This window comes from Chenopodium album, chromosome 4 (genome assembly GCF_948465745.1).
Source record: "Chenopodium album chromosome 4, dcCheAlbu1.1, whole genome shotgun sequence".
Lineage (NCBI taxonomy): Eukaryota > Viridiplantae > Streptophyta > Magnoliopsida > Caryophyllales > Amaranthaceae > Chenopodium > Chenopodium album.
The window spans coordinates 45,064,783-45,080,540 of NC_137837.1; positions in this window are offsets into that span (position 1 = coordinate 45,064,783).

Here is a 15,758-nt window from a genome sequence, read left to right on the forward strand (position 1 = left end):
TGAGCACAGGGGATCTCTTGATATGATCATGGTGTAAGTGAGTGAATGTGAATATGAATGCATTTTTATTACGGCCGCACCTCGATGTGAGGTTGCCTACGTATCCGTTAGGAATCAGGCCGAACGTAGCTCTAGCCAAACCTCGCACAAGTGTGTATACCTCAAAAAGGTCTTTTTAAGGGTTGTAACGTGGTTAGGCTAAAGGTTTAAAGAAGAAGGGGATAAAGGCTCAAGACCCTAGATAAGCCCCAAGGTGTGCAACTTTGCTTTTGAATCTTTGTATTTTCATGCTTGAATTTCTATTCTTTTTTAGCTCTTTTTGCTTTAGCATTTATTTTACTTTTGCAAGTGTGGGCAATCTCGATCATGCGGTCTATCACTCACTTGGCATTCATGTTTCTTAGGCACGGTACCGAGCACTCGATAAGAGACGCAATCTAAGACGTGTTCTTATCGAAGATACTTTCATATCAAAGACATTGGAACACTTACCCTTTTGTACACTTGTTTTCGTTTTTTTTTATTATTGCTTATTTTTTTGCTATTGCTTTCTTTTGAATTTGCTCAAGCTTTCTTTAGAATTGCATAAGTTGCACACCATCCCATCCCAAGGTTAGGTAGATGTAGGTTGAAAAAAGAAGGGTCTATCGTTAGACGAGGCTCAAAGTGGTTCATGAAGAAAGGATTGTATAATTGAAGGGCGAAAGGAGATATGATGTGGCTACAAGGGGTGCCTCAAATCCTTAGTATACCTTGTGCTTAATTCGACATGGTTTTTTTTTTTTTTTTTTTTTATTTTATTTTTATATTTGATGCAATATAATGAAATGATCATATATAAGGAAATAAATGCTCATTTTATTAAAAAGGGAAAAGAAAAGAAAAACTACCAAAATAATCTAAAGTAAAAGAAAAGCTGCCTATGCTAGACTTATTGGGGAAAGGAAAAAATGAAAAAGAAATAGAAAAAGAGGTCATGAAATCTTTTCGTTGAAGCTCGCCTCTTGTCTTGTGTTGTTTCATCATTACCCTCATTTTTTGTTTGTCAATCATATGACTCAAACTCGATTCAACACACATGGATGGAAGAAGTGAAGAAAGATTGGAATAGAATGCGAAAGAAGATTTAGATGGAGGGATATGAAGAATTAGGAATAGAATGTACCCCCCAACTCAAATGACGGAAAAGACCGACTCATGCATGAACCTAAGACATGGCCGTGGTGATGTATACTCAAAGTGTGTGCTAGGACTAGTGAGTGTAGGTGACATGTTAAGACTCGTGTCATGACCATGTGGCTAGACTATGTGACTAGACTCAAGCAAAGACTAAGTAAAGACTTCACGTATATGCATTAAACTGGACAGTCTGTGGTATTTTAGTCATAACTTTTGATCTGCGACTCTGATTGGGATAAAGCCAACGCCGAATTAAAGATAAAACTCGGGGCTACAGATCCATAGGTTGTACGACTCGTATTTCTTTCTAGAACTCTAGATATGACCAAAACAAGTTGATGTTTGTGCAGTATACGGGAATAAAAATCCGGGTTGACTTAAAGGAACTATGACTCGATTTTATGTTTATTTATTAGCTCAAATTAATTATTTAATTAATTAAACAAAGTCCTTTAGTCATTAATCAGTTTATTTAGTCTTAACACAAGTCAAACAAACGGTTATGAAAAATCACATAGAGTATGCAGAACAAATAATGCACAATTAGTCAAGTAGGCACAATATGATGCAATGAGTTCGCAACCTAACCATGGCTCTAGTTCTCTAAAGTTCGGGATATGGTTTAGTCAATAGGCTCCATGGTTAATTGTCCAGATGCACCGCGTAGAAGCCTAACCGTGAAGGGTTAACGCGTGTGGATAGAACACCGCGAGTTTTTAGAAAAAACTCACTTCCATGGTTTGGTGAATTCAACCTCTCAGATGTACCCTTTGTTGCCAGGAGCGTTCAATCGGGTAGATAGAGCATGAATTCCCAGAGGGTTATGTCCATATGTAGAACACATATGGGTTTCAGAAAAGTGAGAAAAAATTCAATCAGGAAGTAGGATCGAGCAAACAATACGAAAAACCGGTCGAAATTAGAACGCATATTTCTGGCTCGGTATTGGGGGAAATTGGCGCCAGCAAACAGAGACTGGCGCCAACTTTTAACTGTAGCGCCTGGTGCCAACTTTTAACTGTAGCGCCTGGCGCCAATACTGGCGTCTGGCGCTACGGCTAATGTTTGGCGCCAAGCTCTGGCCCCTGACGCTACTTCCCACATGCCTTAGCAGCTTTCTGTGCTCAATAAAATCATCCAGTTTCACGCGGTGTTATTTCAGTCCTAGTTGTGAAAGACATTTCTCAAATTTCCTACGTGTAAAATCCTATGTTTTTGACTCATTACGGATGGTCTTTCCAATGAGAACCTTTTTATGCATATGCCACAATGTTAATCAAAATTACGCACATGAAATACTTAGAACTTTTCGAGTCTCATCCACTCATTCTAAATCATTGCCGAAACAAATTCAGGAATTAAAATAGAAATCCTCCCCAGTTGAGTCGCCAAAAACTGTAGGGAATAATTTCAAGCCTTTAAAAATCCCACTAGCTTGAACCCCACTGTGATCATACACTAAAGTACGGTGGCGGCCAAAAGGGAAGAAGATAGAGCAAAAGAGTCGCCAACAAGTTTTTAAGGAACTTGTAAACCGTTCACGAGGTGAAGGTTACACCCCTTAACGATCCAAGAGATCGTCAACTCCATAAGGTCATGAACCAAATAAGGGTTCGGGGATGATGGTACAAATCCAACCTAAAAGAGATTGAACCTGCCCTAATAATAGGCCTCTACTTTATTCTGCTCGTATTCATGTGCGCTTTCTGACTAACATACAATCAGTAGGATTAACCCTAAACCTGTTTAATCTATGTTGGTTGAATATAATGCACAAACAAACTATTATTTGCGATCACTTGAATTATAATCACAATTAACCTAACAAGATTATTAATTATCTTATTAAGCGTGATTGCAAATACCAATTCCCTTTAACATGCAATAAAGGTGATCAAGCAATAAAGAATAAATAATATGCATATCAAGCAACATAATAAATAATCATGATAATAATAATAATCATGTTAAAACATAGCAAGATCCTAGGCATGATACTAACAAGATTAATAACAAACCCTAGCATGTCACTAAGCAATAAAAATCAAATCTTTAACCCTAACATGATACTAACATGAATAAATATTAGGAAGAGAATAAAAGGCATCATATCAATCATATTTAATATTAAAAATACCCTAGACATGATACTAGGAATCATAACAACAATAAAAACATGATTTCTACATCACAATATCAATAAATCAATTAAAGTACTTACGTGGATGCCTCGTACCTCTTTCTAATAACAAAATACACACGTTAGTAACTTCAAGGAAAATAATAATCAAAACAATTAAATTAAATAATTGAAAGAGAGATTTGGGACCAAACCCTCAGAAATTAAAACCTTTCACGTCTAGGGCGAAGGCAACTTCGAATATGGCTAGGTGTTTCAAGATCTTGTGAATGCGGAATTTTGTATGAAAAAGCAAGAAAGAAAGAATGCCAAAAGATTAAGATTTCGGAAAAGAAAGAGAATTGGAAAATGTTGATGATTATTAATTGTAGATTGTAGAAAATTGATAATCAGTGATTGGAGACAATTGGTGATTGTTGATTGTAGATGATGAAGACGGAGAATGATACGATATTTATAGAGAAAATCAGCCAAAAAAAATAATTTATCAAAACAGAGTCTGAAGATCACAAAAACAACTTGGCGCCAGCCCTGGCTCATTGGCGCCAGGACCAGTGGCTAGCGCCAGGCGCCAATGGCTGGCGTCTGGCGCCAATCCTGGTTTCAGGCGCCAAGGCCTGGGGTTGGACGCCAAACCGGCTTTTAACACGTTTTCGAAACTATGATAATTTTACCGTACTAGAAGATAAAATAATATAATTTCAGTCGAAAATGCTATTTGATCTAATTAAAACTCTAAAGAATCCTAATTTAATTAAGAATGATAAGACCTTCTAGAATGTTCTAGAAGACCAAAACCATTCCTAATTACATTAGGAATGATAAATCATATTAGGCCCTCCCCTAGATCATTGGGCCGTACTTAAAACTCAAACCGGGCCCAGTTTAGTAAATTGGCCATAAATTCCTCAATATTCATCGGAATTGGGCTTATAATATATCGTTGGAAAGGTCTTTGCAAGCCCCATCCAACTACACCACTATTGGACCCATATCATGGACCAACCAAACTGGATTTGCTGTTTTCTTAAAATAAAGTTTTCAAAAACAGAGAGAAGAGAAAGGAAAAGAAATAAAACTTTCCGCAACACTAGACCTTTCCACACTTTCGTTTCATTTGATCATGATTCAACGTGAAAGGTACTCATCACTGGGTTTGGTTTTGGGGAGACACAAATGGGTGTCTACAGGGTCATGCAATTTTAGTGTCTTTCATGCAACAAATTGAATTAGGGAGGAATGTTATGCCATTAATTATTGGAGAGACTATGCTTAGTTTGGATGAATTAAAGAAAAATCCAAAAGCACCTTTTGGAGGCTCTCCAATTTTATTACATATAGAAAAATAATATTTTTAATTACAGAAATCAAAAACATATATTTTTGTATGGTAATACTAATTATTTGCACTGAATTTTTGCAGATGTAGCTAATAGAGAGGCTAGAATTAATTAGTGCTCCTGACAACATTGAAAAATATACACCAAATTGCTTTGTTAGGCGAAAGAAACACTTTTCCATAAAGATGGGTCATCGGGAGTGGAGAAAAATATTCGCCTCTTGTGATTTTGCTATCAAATGGATCATCCCATGGTGGAAAATTGAGAAGATGGTTGGTGTTAACAAGCAACCCTTCTGTCGTCTTCCAAGCCTATCCAAGTTGACTCTTATTACCCATGCATGGTAAAAAAACAGTACGACCTTGCTCAAACTATTCCTTCTAAAGATCTTCGTCGTCCTTATAAATTTCCTGTCTCACAGGAAGTAGAGAGGTTTGATGCTTATTGGATTTCTAGACCTTTATGGGAAGTTGTTACCCAAAAGGCTCCTCCTTCTTTATCCAAGGATGTGAAGCATTGGCTACTTGATAGCCCTAAAAAGTACAAGAAGAAAGATCAAAATAAAACCAATGTGAAGAATCGTCTAGGAGACCAAATATCTCCTGTTAAGTAACGCTTAGGTGAAAGAGTTGAATTTACAACTCTTATGATACCTACAAAGAAAGACACTACTACAGGCAAAGAGAAAAGGAAAGCTGACTCTATAAAAAAGAAGATATGGGTAGAGAAGAAACATGGTGTAATTGCTAAGAGAGAAACTATTAACACCAAAATTGATTGCAAATCCTCTAAAGGATGCTTGCTAGCAAAAGTAATGGATGATTAAGAAAAAGATGACAAGAATTGGAAGAGAGCAAAGAAAGGGAAGAAAGATTAGAGCATTGCTTTACTTTCAACTTATTAGACCAATTTAATTTTTAAGTTAATTTATTCTCTAAGCTTTTATTTAATTAAATTCCATCAATAATGTAATTTCACTTTATTTTATTAATTTAATTTTAAGCTTTTTAAATTAAATTAACATTTACATTGTAATTTCCATTAAAGCAATGAAAACAAATAATTATTTTTCTGAACAATATTTGTGTACGGAAGTCAAAAATTTCCAAAATACACCGAAATTTGCTCATTTTAATGCAGAAAAATCGGCGTTGCAATTTAAGTCTGTCGCCTGATGCTGGTCTTCGTCGTTTGACGTTGTCCCCATCGCCAAATGATGTTATTTGTCGCTAGGCGCTGTCTTCGTCGACAAACGCTGCTGCTGTCGGCCGACGCTTGCTTACGTCGTCAGGCGACAACTTTTCTGGGATGCGTTTTCAAATTTTCGCGCCAATTGCTTTGAGTTGATTTGTTGGGATGCAAGGTTTATAAAAATTAAAGTAGCCGCACCCTATAAGGGTTGCCTACATATCCTTTCCTAAGGAATCAGGCCAAACGTAGCTCTCTTGAGTATCCTACTAAAGTAATTATGGGTCGTGCTTCTTAAGTTGGTCAAGATTTGTCATGTTTGAGAACTCATTGCCATCCATATTAGTCAGTGTTTCAGCTCCTCCTGATAGGATGGTTTTGAAAATATATAGCCTAGACCAATTGGGTCTAAACTTGCCTCTTGGGTCTAAAACATTTTTCCTTAATGCTTTTAGCACCAAGTCTCCTACTTTGATATTTCATGTTTTGACTTTCTTGTTGAAGTGTCTAGACATACGACTTTGATAACATTGAGTATGATGTAGAGCCTCTAGTCGTTTTTCATGAAGTAGAATTGGCTCTTCAAATCTCGCCCTAATCCATTCTACTTCATCGAGTTTACTTTCCAACGTGATGCGTAGGGAAGATATTTCTAGCTCTACAAGTTATACAACATCCATTCCATAGATTAAGGAAAATGGCGTATTATTCCCTGTTGATGAAAGAATTGACGTGCAATAACCCCACAGAGAAAAGTGGAGTTTGTTAGGCCAATCTTTGTAATTTTTTTATCATCTTTTCGATGATTGTTTTTAAATTTTTAATAGATGCCTCAACTGCACTAGGTGCCTAAGGTTTGTATGGAGAAGAATGATGGTGTTTAATGCTATAATTTTGTAACAATTCTTCACATTCTACTTGAAAGTGGTTCCATTGTCACTTATCATCACATGTGGGACTCCATATCGACAAATAATGTTTCTTTCAATAAAGAGTGCTACATGTTTTGTAGTTAGTTTAGCATATGATTTTTCTTTAACCCATTTAGTGAATAAATTGATACTAATATGTATTCACGGCCTCCTGTTCCTAGAGGAGTAATTCTTCCAATAATATCTATTCCCCATGTTGTGAATGGCCATGGTGATGTATAGGTGTAGAGAAGAGACGGAGGAACATGTTGCAAGTTAGCATATATTTGGCATTTGAGGAACTTATTGCCATATTGATGATGTTCCCTATTCATGGTAGTCCATTAATATCCTTCGCGCATTATCTTTAAGACTAGCATTTTGCCATTTACGTGTGTTTCATATACTCCTTCGTGGACTATTCTCATAGATCTTTGGGCTTCCTTTTTGCCTACACATAGAAGAGCTCAACCTTTAGGTACCCTTTTGTGTAACTCTTAATTAATGAGTACATATTTGGAAGCCAAAATTCTTAAGGCTCTTTTTTCTCTTTTGTTAGCATGGGGTGGATATTCTCCTTTTGTGACATAATTGAGGATGTCTATATACCAAGGTTCTTCCTCTTCTTCTTCTTCCTGGGTTACCTCATCATGTTCTATTGCTTGGATATAAGCGGGTTTATGCCTCTTTTCTATTGAGGCTAGTCTTGCCAAGGCATAAGAAAATTGATTTTCCTCTCTAGGTAGATATGTGTTTTCTAACTTTTCTAATTGGTTTGTGAGAATTTCCAGGTAGGTTTGGTAAGGGGTCAAGCTTTCACTCCTTACTTTCCATCTCTTAGAAATTTGATTGATGATCAATGAAGAATTCACGCAAATTTGAAGTTTCTTTACTCCTAACGTCAATGTTGTTTCGAGGCCTACCACGCATGATTCGTATTACGCATCGTTGTTGGTAGCGTCGAAATCTAGCTTTATGGAGATTGGAACATGTTCTTCTTTTGGTGATACCAATAGTACTCCTACACCACATCCCTTTTTGTTTGAGGCTCCGTCGAATTAGAGATACCAAGTATCATCTTTTGTGACCATCAAGTCTTCGTCTGGAAAATCATTCTCACGTATAGGCGTAGAATCTTCTATTGGAAAATATGCTAAGAAATTTGAAACTACGGATCCTTTAATAGCCATTTTAGGCATGAACCTTACATCGAGTTTAGCTAAGTTGACTATCCATATTTATATTCACCCATTTAGTGTATATTTCTCGAATAGATACTTGAGTGCATCCATTCGAGATACTACAAAGAATGTATGAACGAGCATGTAATGTCTTAACTTGGTTGTGACCCACACTAATGCGAGGAACAATTTCTCAAGTGGTGTATAGCGTATTTCATACTCGAGCATCTTTTTGCTTAGATAGTAGATGGCGTTCTCCTTTTCTTCTGCTTCTTGTGGGAGCATAGCCCCCATTGTCTCTTTGGTGACTGTTAAGTATTACCTAAGAGGGATTCTTAGGAGTGCTGGTGCTAATACTGGAGGATTAGTGAGATAGGCTTTGATTTTATTAAAGGCTTTTTGACACTCGTCGTCCCATATTACTGGCACATTCGTTTTAAGCTTTTTGAATATTGGTTCAAATATTGTTGTCAATTTAGATATGAACCTACTTATGTATTGCAACCCACCAATGAATCCCCGAATTTTCTTTTCGATTTTGGGCGGTGGCATTGAAATGATAGCTTTGATCTTGGTTGGGTCTATCTCTATTCCTTTAGAGCTAATGACGTATCCCAAGATTTTTCTTGAGGTGACCCCAAAAGCAAACTTGGATGGGTTTAACCTCATATTGTATATTCTTAATATTTCAAAGAATTCTCTTAGAGCTCCCAAATCCCCTAGGCGATCCTTTGATTTCACAATCATGTTATCTACATAGACTTCGACTTCCTTGTGCATCATGTCAAGGAGTAAAGTAGTTGTTGCTTGTTGGTAAGTGGCACCCGCGTTTTTCAACCCGAATGGCATCACCGTGTAACAATAAGTGCCCCAAGGTTTTATGAACGTTGTCTTCTCCATGTCTTCTTCTACCATGAGGATGTGATTATACCCTATGTATCCGCCAATAAATGAGAGAAGGGCGTGGTTTGTTGTATTATCTACTAGAATATCGATGTGTGGTAAAGGGAAGTAATCCTTTCGACTTGCCTTATTTAGATCTTGATAGTCGACACATATTCGTAACCTTCCATCGTTTTTGGAATTGGTACTATGTTTCCAACCCATTCGGGGTATTTGGATACCCTGATAAAACCTACTGTTATTTATTATTGTACTTCTTTTATTTTTAGGGCTACGTCGGGTTTCATTCGACGTAACTTTTGTTTTACAGGTTTCATTCCTGGAATTAATGCAATTGTGTGTTGAGATATTTCTCTATTAATGTCTGGCATATCTTCATATAACTAAGCGACTACATCGATGAAATCTTTTAATAGATTAATAAAATTGGTTCTCTCATCTTTATTATGTGTTAGTCCGATTTTAACTTCTCTTTTAATGGTTGGATCTTTTGTGATGTAAACCGTTTCAGTATCCTCAATTACCAGTGTTTTACTTTCAAGTGTTTCCATTGCTTTAATTTTTTCTTTGTTACTTTCGTTGTAAGTTAAGCAATGATGATCATCTTTAGTTAAAGAATGACACGAGGAGTAAGCAAAAGAAGAAATGTTATTAAATTCAGACACCATTAAATCGCATAAAGTGACATCTGTTGGGACTTGATTATTAACTATTTTAGGGGAAGGTGCTAAATAATATGGACTCGGAGAGGGTGCTACAACAAAAGACTCAGAAGACTCGATAGGGAAATACTCTAACTCATACTCTAACTTAGACGATTCTTCAAACATTGGTCCTTTTCCGGTTGTTATGGAAATCTTTCTTCCGCTTGGAGTAGTCACCTTCATGGTCTTTCGCCATCCTTGAACTAGACCCTGTGATGGAGTGATAAGTTTAAAAGGATCAAAGTTATCACTCTGTAGTACTTTTTGAATAAGCAAAGAGCTGTCTTCGATACGCGTCGGCTTATTCTTTTCATACCCAAAGAGGAGTCCCATGACATTAAAGTCAAAGCATGGGGGTGCTTTCTCCTTATGGATTGGAGTTGAGACATCATTTACAAAATTACAATCCACAAATATTTCAAACCCAGGTTGTCTTGTCCCATTTTTGACAGAGCTAAAGGTTCAAGGAATTCATTGCATGGATAATCCTCTCCCACTTTTATGAATTGTCCATTTAGAGTAAGAGGATAATGATCCATTGGGATTGCTTTCTTTTTGGTACGAGCGTTCATACGTGAATTTGCTTTTTCTCGCGCTCGCTAAGGATCTTTCAGAGTCGGTTCAAAACCAACTCTAAAAGTGTCCAATTTAGGGAGGCCAGGTAGTCCCATTTGTAATTTCCATCCCTTTCTTCTTTCCAAGGGTAATTCCAAGAAAGTGTCCCTTTTTCTTGAGGATAGTGTTTATTGTCATGGTAGAGTGGAGGATATAGTGAAGAGGGGTCCTTTCATCCTCCTCAATTAAGTAGACCTCTTCGTTAAAGCCCCACAAGTCTTCGTCATCTTCATCGTGCTCCACGTTTTGATTTTCAATAGCCTTGCTTCTCATTGGCGAAGCATCAATTGTGACAGGGATTCCTCCAACTATAGCCTTCACTTGTTGATTAAGGGATGAAGGGATAGCCTTTAGGTCGTGAAGCCAAGGGCGTCCCAACAATAGATTGAAATAGGCTTTAATGTCTACCACTTGAAAAGTAGTGGCATGTTGTATGACTCCTACCGTTACATTCATGGTGATAGTCCCAAGAGCTTGGCGGAGAGTGTTGTCATAGGATCTTATTCCCATTGTAGAAAAGGACAAGTCTCCATCTTTTATCCCTAACATCATCGCAATTCGTAGTGGACAAACATTAGTTGCTGATCCATTATCTACAAGAGTCATTGGGACATTCATTCTCTTACTGATTACCGTGAGATTTAATGCTTTATTATGCTTATCACCCTCTGGAGGTAAGTCCTTGTCAGAAAAAGTGACCAAATTAATAGGACTAGGAAGATCACTCGTGAGAAAGTTAGCCAACCCCTCAGGAGTGGTTTTAGAATCTATTCCTATTTTGTCCAAATAATTCACCACTGCCAACCTATGTTGATGGGATGTAGCTAAGAGTTTCCATACATTCATATAAACTTTAGTCTTCTTTAATTGCTTGACAACATCGTTGTATTCTGTGATAGGTACGGGAACTTGGTGAGTAGTAGGGATAGGTTGTTGCACAGTAATGGGAGGTTGCATTCTCTCGAATCTTATGAGAACATATATGGGTGAATCTTCTTCATCCCAAATGTCGTCTACTGGATATATTGTTGAGTGTGGGGTCTCTTCCATATCCTTGAGGTAGACATCTTCATCGTCACTGTCCCAAACTCCATTAATGGTATCATCTTTCTCTTGTGGAATTTGGACAATTTTTTTTTATCATCAATCAGTTTCTGAATTAAATCCTTAAATTTAAAACAATATTCTATTGTATGTCTCCCTAATTGTTGATATGGACAGTAGAACCTATCCGTCCTCTTTAGTGATTCAAATGGTCTCGGTTCGAGAGGTTTAATCTTGCGACTCTCGGAGAGTATTTTTAACATATTCACATAGGTGGTCCCAATTGGAGTATAGGACCTATGGCTCCTTTTAGGTGTATTAACTACTTTTATAGAGAATGGTTTCTTCGTAGTTCGTGTTACCTCTTTGTTGACATGTTTATTTCGTTCTTGTTCTGTGCGTTTAAGAACTCTTCTACATATGCCTACGAATTTTTCTACCGAATATACAAGGAGCAATATATCTTCTTTAGTGGGCGGTTGTTGCATTCGGGACAGTTCACTCATGGCGTCGAAGAATACTTCTTCTTCTTTTTCATGGGAATGAGTTTCTTTGACTAGTTGAATCAAAGATGAGGGATCGACAAAATTTTCCTTATCGGAGATGACCAAGGAATTAGAAAGTGGTGCACTGTTGATGCCTAGCTTCTTGTTTGCAGGAGGTATTGGGATTTTATTGTTGTCGATCAAGTTCTGGATAGCTTCCTTTAGCTTCCAGCAGTTCTCAGTAAAATGGCCCCTGCCTTGATGGTACTTGCAGTGTGCATTAGGGTTCCAATTAGCCTTCTCTTTTCGACTGGTGGATCCTTAAATGGTCTAATAGGAGTTATAAGACCTTTTGCATGAAGATAGTCTAATGCGGTGTCATAACTCACACCAATAGGAGTAAAGTTTCTCCTAAATGGTTTCTTTTATCCCTAATTGTTCATAGCAAGGACTTCATTCGGATTAAAGGTTCTAACATTGTTTGAATGGGTAGTTTTGGAAAAAGAAGGATTTTCATTCTTCTTTCCTTTCCAGCAACTGTTGGAGCTAGTGTTAGCAGCTTTTTGCTTTGCAAGGTTGTCTTCAATATTAATTCCAATGTCATAGACGACCTTAAAGGTGTTGAAGTTGCTTTGATACTTGAGATGTTTAGAATTTTTATTGGAGATTCTTTATGAACAATATTACAGATTTCTTTTCATTAGGCACCTTAATCATCTTAGCAGAGGTTTCCCTCTAATTATTAAAGAAAGAAGTAAAACCTTCTGTTTCGGGGTTTTTTGTGTCCCTTGGGAGAGTTACAACTCAAGACTGGATTTTACAAGATTGCCTGTACCTGCAAAGCAAATAGACCGCCGAATGGTCGGTCATCTGCCTCCGAAGATTAAGTTAGTACGGTATTCGAAATAAAACGTGAAGAAATAACGTAATCTGCTCGGATTCCAAGCTCGGGTGTTGTCTGTTTCTTGAGAACGACAACTCTGTAATTAATGTAGGTATGACGTCCCGTCATAATTGAGGGACTGTCCCTATTTATAGGGTCTTTTGGGAAAGTGTTCCCTCCCTAGGGTTTGATGACCTAGGGATTAGGGCACGCTATTTTTGCGGCGCCTCAAAGTTTGGGCCTTTGAAGGCCGCCATTTCAGAAAGGATATCTAAGTTACACGTGTCGCACATCATGAGAGGCCATTGGGGCGACACGTGTCGCTCTCTTATTGATCCACTTGGGATCATTAAATACCCCAAATCAGGGGCTATATCTGCCTAACACGTGTCACCATCTAGAAGGTCCAAGGTGGTACCTCTTCCAGTGACACATGTTAGTCTCCGGTTGGGCCACTTGGCCGGGTATAAAATACCCAAAACATTTGCCCCTCACAGGGGTCACGTGCTTGGCACATGATGCCTGTGACAAGTGTCAAGCTATGAATGGTTGATTTTTTAACCATTTACAATGGGTGAATCTAAGAATTTTACCCCAAATTCTTTTACCCTTTCTATAAATAGGGGTTGACCACCCTTCATTTTTTCACACTTTGTGAAACTTTGAGAGAATTTAGAGCTTTTGACTTCTGAACTGTTGACTCGTTTCCTTTCAAGCATCCAACAGCAGTCCACTAGTCCGTCCGTAAACAGACGTCCAAGCTTCTTTAACCGTCTCCAATCACTTTCTAAAGGTAACCGCATGTTTCCTTCTCTCTTTTTTTTATTTTCTTTTTGTTTTTCGAAAATAGTTTCCCAAATGCATACGGAACGGCATAGGATAGTGACCAGCCGGTCATCGGTGACGGCTAAGTCTAGAACTAGCGGTGTTGCATGCTTGCTGGTGGACCCTTCTTTACGAACTTCCACGAATTCGACCGTTTTTGTGTTTGTGCAGGACACCATGGCTAGAACCAAAAGAAAGGCCAAACACTATAACTCGGATGGTTCTTTCTACCATAAATGGGGGACTTGCGGCTAAACTTAAGGATCCATTCTCCATGAATGATGGGAAAGCCGCAAGTACAAGTATTATTTTATTCATCTTCCATTTGCAACAAAATTCATATTGATATATGAAGAGCCACATGCATATATATGGAATTTGTGGGAAAGAGTGAGAGCCGCTTGGTATCAGAGCCTGTTCCTCGAAGAAATCAGGAAACCCTGACGAGTTAAGTTCCTGGAAGCAACATGAACAATCTTGAGAAGCTGGAAGAAGGTTACCTTACGCAGCGTCCTCCTATGTTCAATGGGAAGTTCTACACTTATTGGAAGAACATGATGGAAATTTTTATCAAAGCTGACAACTACCAAGTTTGGAGAGTTATTAAAGTTGGTGATTTCGAAATCACCAAAACAGTTGGTGAAAATGAGGTAATACCTAAACCCATGTCTGAGTTTGATAAAGAAGATTTTGAAAAAATAGGACTAGGCTTCAGGGGCTGAGGACTTGTGCTCTTCTCCTGTATTATCAACTGATTCTTCTTCAACAACTATATCTTCCAACTTTTTCAACAAATCAGCCTGGCCTTAAGAGAGAGTTGAAGTGCTTTCCTTCATTGCTGAGGTGAGTTCCTTAGAAGCTTGCACCAGGTCTCCTACTAGTTTCTCAAGAGCCCCTATCCTCAGAAGCAATGCTAGTTGAGCATCAGAAAGCAGATTGACAACATCTTTGAGTGCCTTCAGTTTCAAAGTGGAACTCATAGAACTAAAGGCAGCAAATCCTGACCCTGCACTTAGTGGAGCAGAAGGAGTGAAAGTTTCTTGCATAAACATGCACTGTTCCCCCTTAACAAAAGCTTTCTCCTCACTGAGATCCACGAAAGCAGCTGGAGCCTCAGCTTTCATTTTTGGCTTAACAGCCAACCTAATGCTCTTCCTTTTCCAGTACAAGAAGCACTACCTTTCCTACCTTTCTTTTCAGAACTTTCTTCTTTGTCTTTCATTTTTTCTTTATTTTCTTTTTCTCCCTCACTATCCTCTCCTTCCAGCCATTTATCCAACTCCTCCTCCTCAGTTAGAACCTTAACTCCTTCCTTGGCATTAGGAGTTTGTTTTGGAAGAAATTGGGGAACACCATCAATAACATGTAAGTTTCTACTTTCAAGTGTTTTGGGTTGTACAAAATGATTGGTTTGTAGTTTGAGATGTTCACAGTTCTCCACTGAAATACCAAAACTCTCAATGAAAGTAATGATTAGATTTGCATATCCTACTTTCAAATGGTTTGCAAGACAGTGGGTGAGGTGTTTTATCATGATGGAAGGGAAGTTGATTTGTATTTTTTTTTCAAGGCAGTACATCAGCATAGAATCGAGGTGATTAGCCTCATGCCTGTGCTGGGTTCTAGGGACTATGGTTAAGTGCACAAAGATAAACAACAGTTTCTGAATGATGGAATTTCAAAGGGTAAAAGAGTCGGTGGAAGAGTGTGGAAGGTTAATTGAATAGTGCAGGTGTCGATTGATGAAGGATAGAGAAATTACTTTTAACTTGGTTAGTTTGAAATTTAATGTGATTTGACATGAAGGGTCTAGGTTAATTGAAGATAATCTTTGATCAGAAACTCTGAATTGAATTCGAAGAGTCTTGGGTATTTAAATAAAATTTTTATTTGAATTCTAAGGATAAATACTTGAAAATATTCAAAATCAAAATAGAAAGATAAGATTTTCAAGAGGATAAAATTAATTTACTAACTAGCTAATTAATTCATAAACGGATAAAGCAAAATCTGATAGAATATTTGGGAGGAACTTGGAAAAAATCAACATAGTTTATTATAACATGGACATTCCTAATGCAATTTGATTTCATCACATACAGCCACAATCCCATATGCAATGCCATACATTCTAATGCTTAGGACTATGTTTTCACATATTCAGATTGTGTAAGACATACATTGCATACATAGTTGACTTATACCTTTGGGGGAACTTGAGGTCTTCTTTACTCAATTGTATCATACCAAGTTCCATGCGCATCTTTTCAAATTTATCCCTGCTCAAAGGCTTAGTAAGAATGTCAGCAATTTGATTTTCAGTATCACAAAAATCCAATTTAATTAAGCCTTTTTCAACA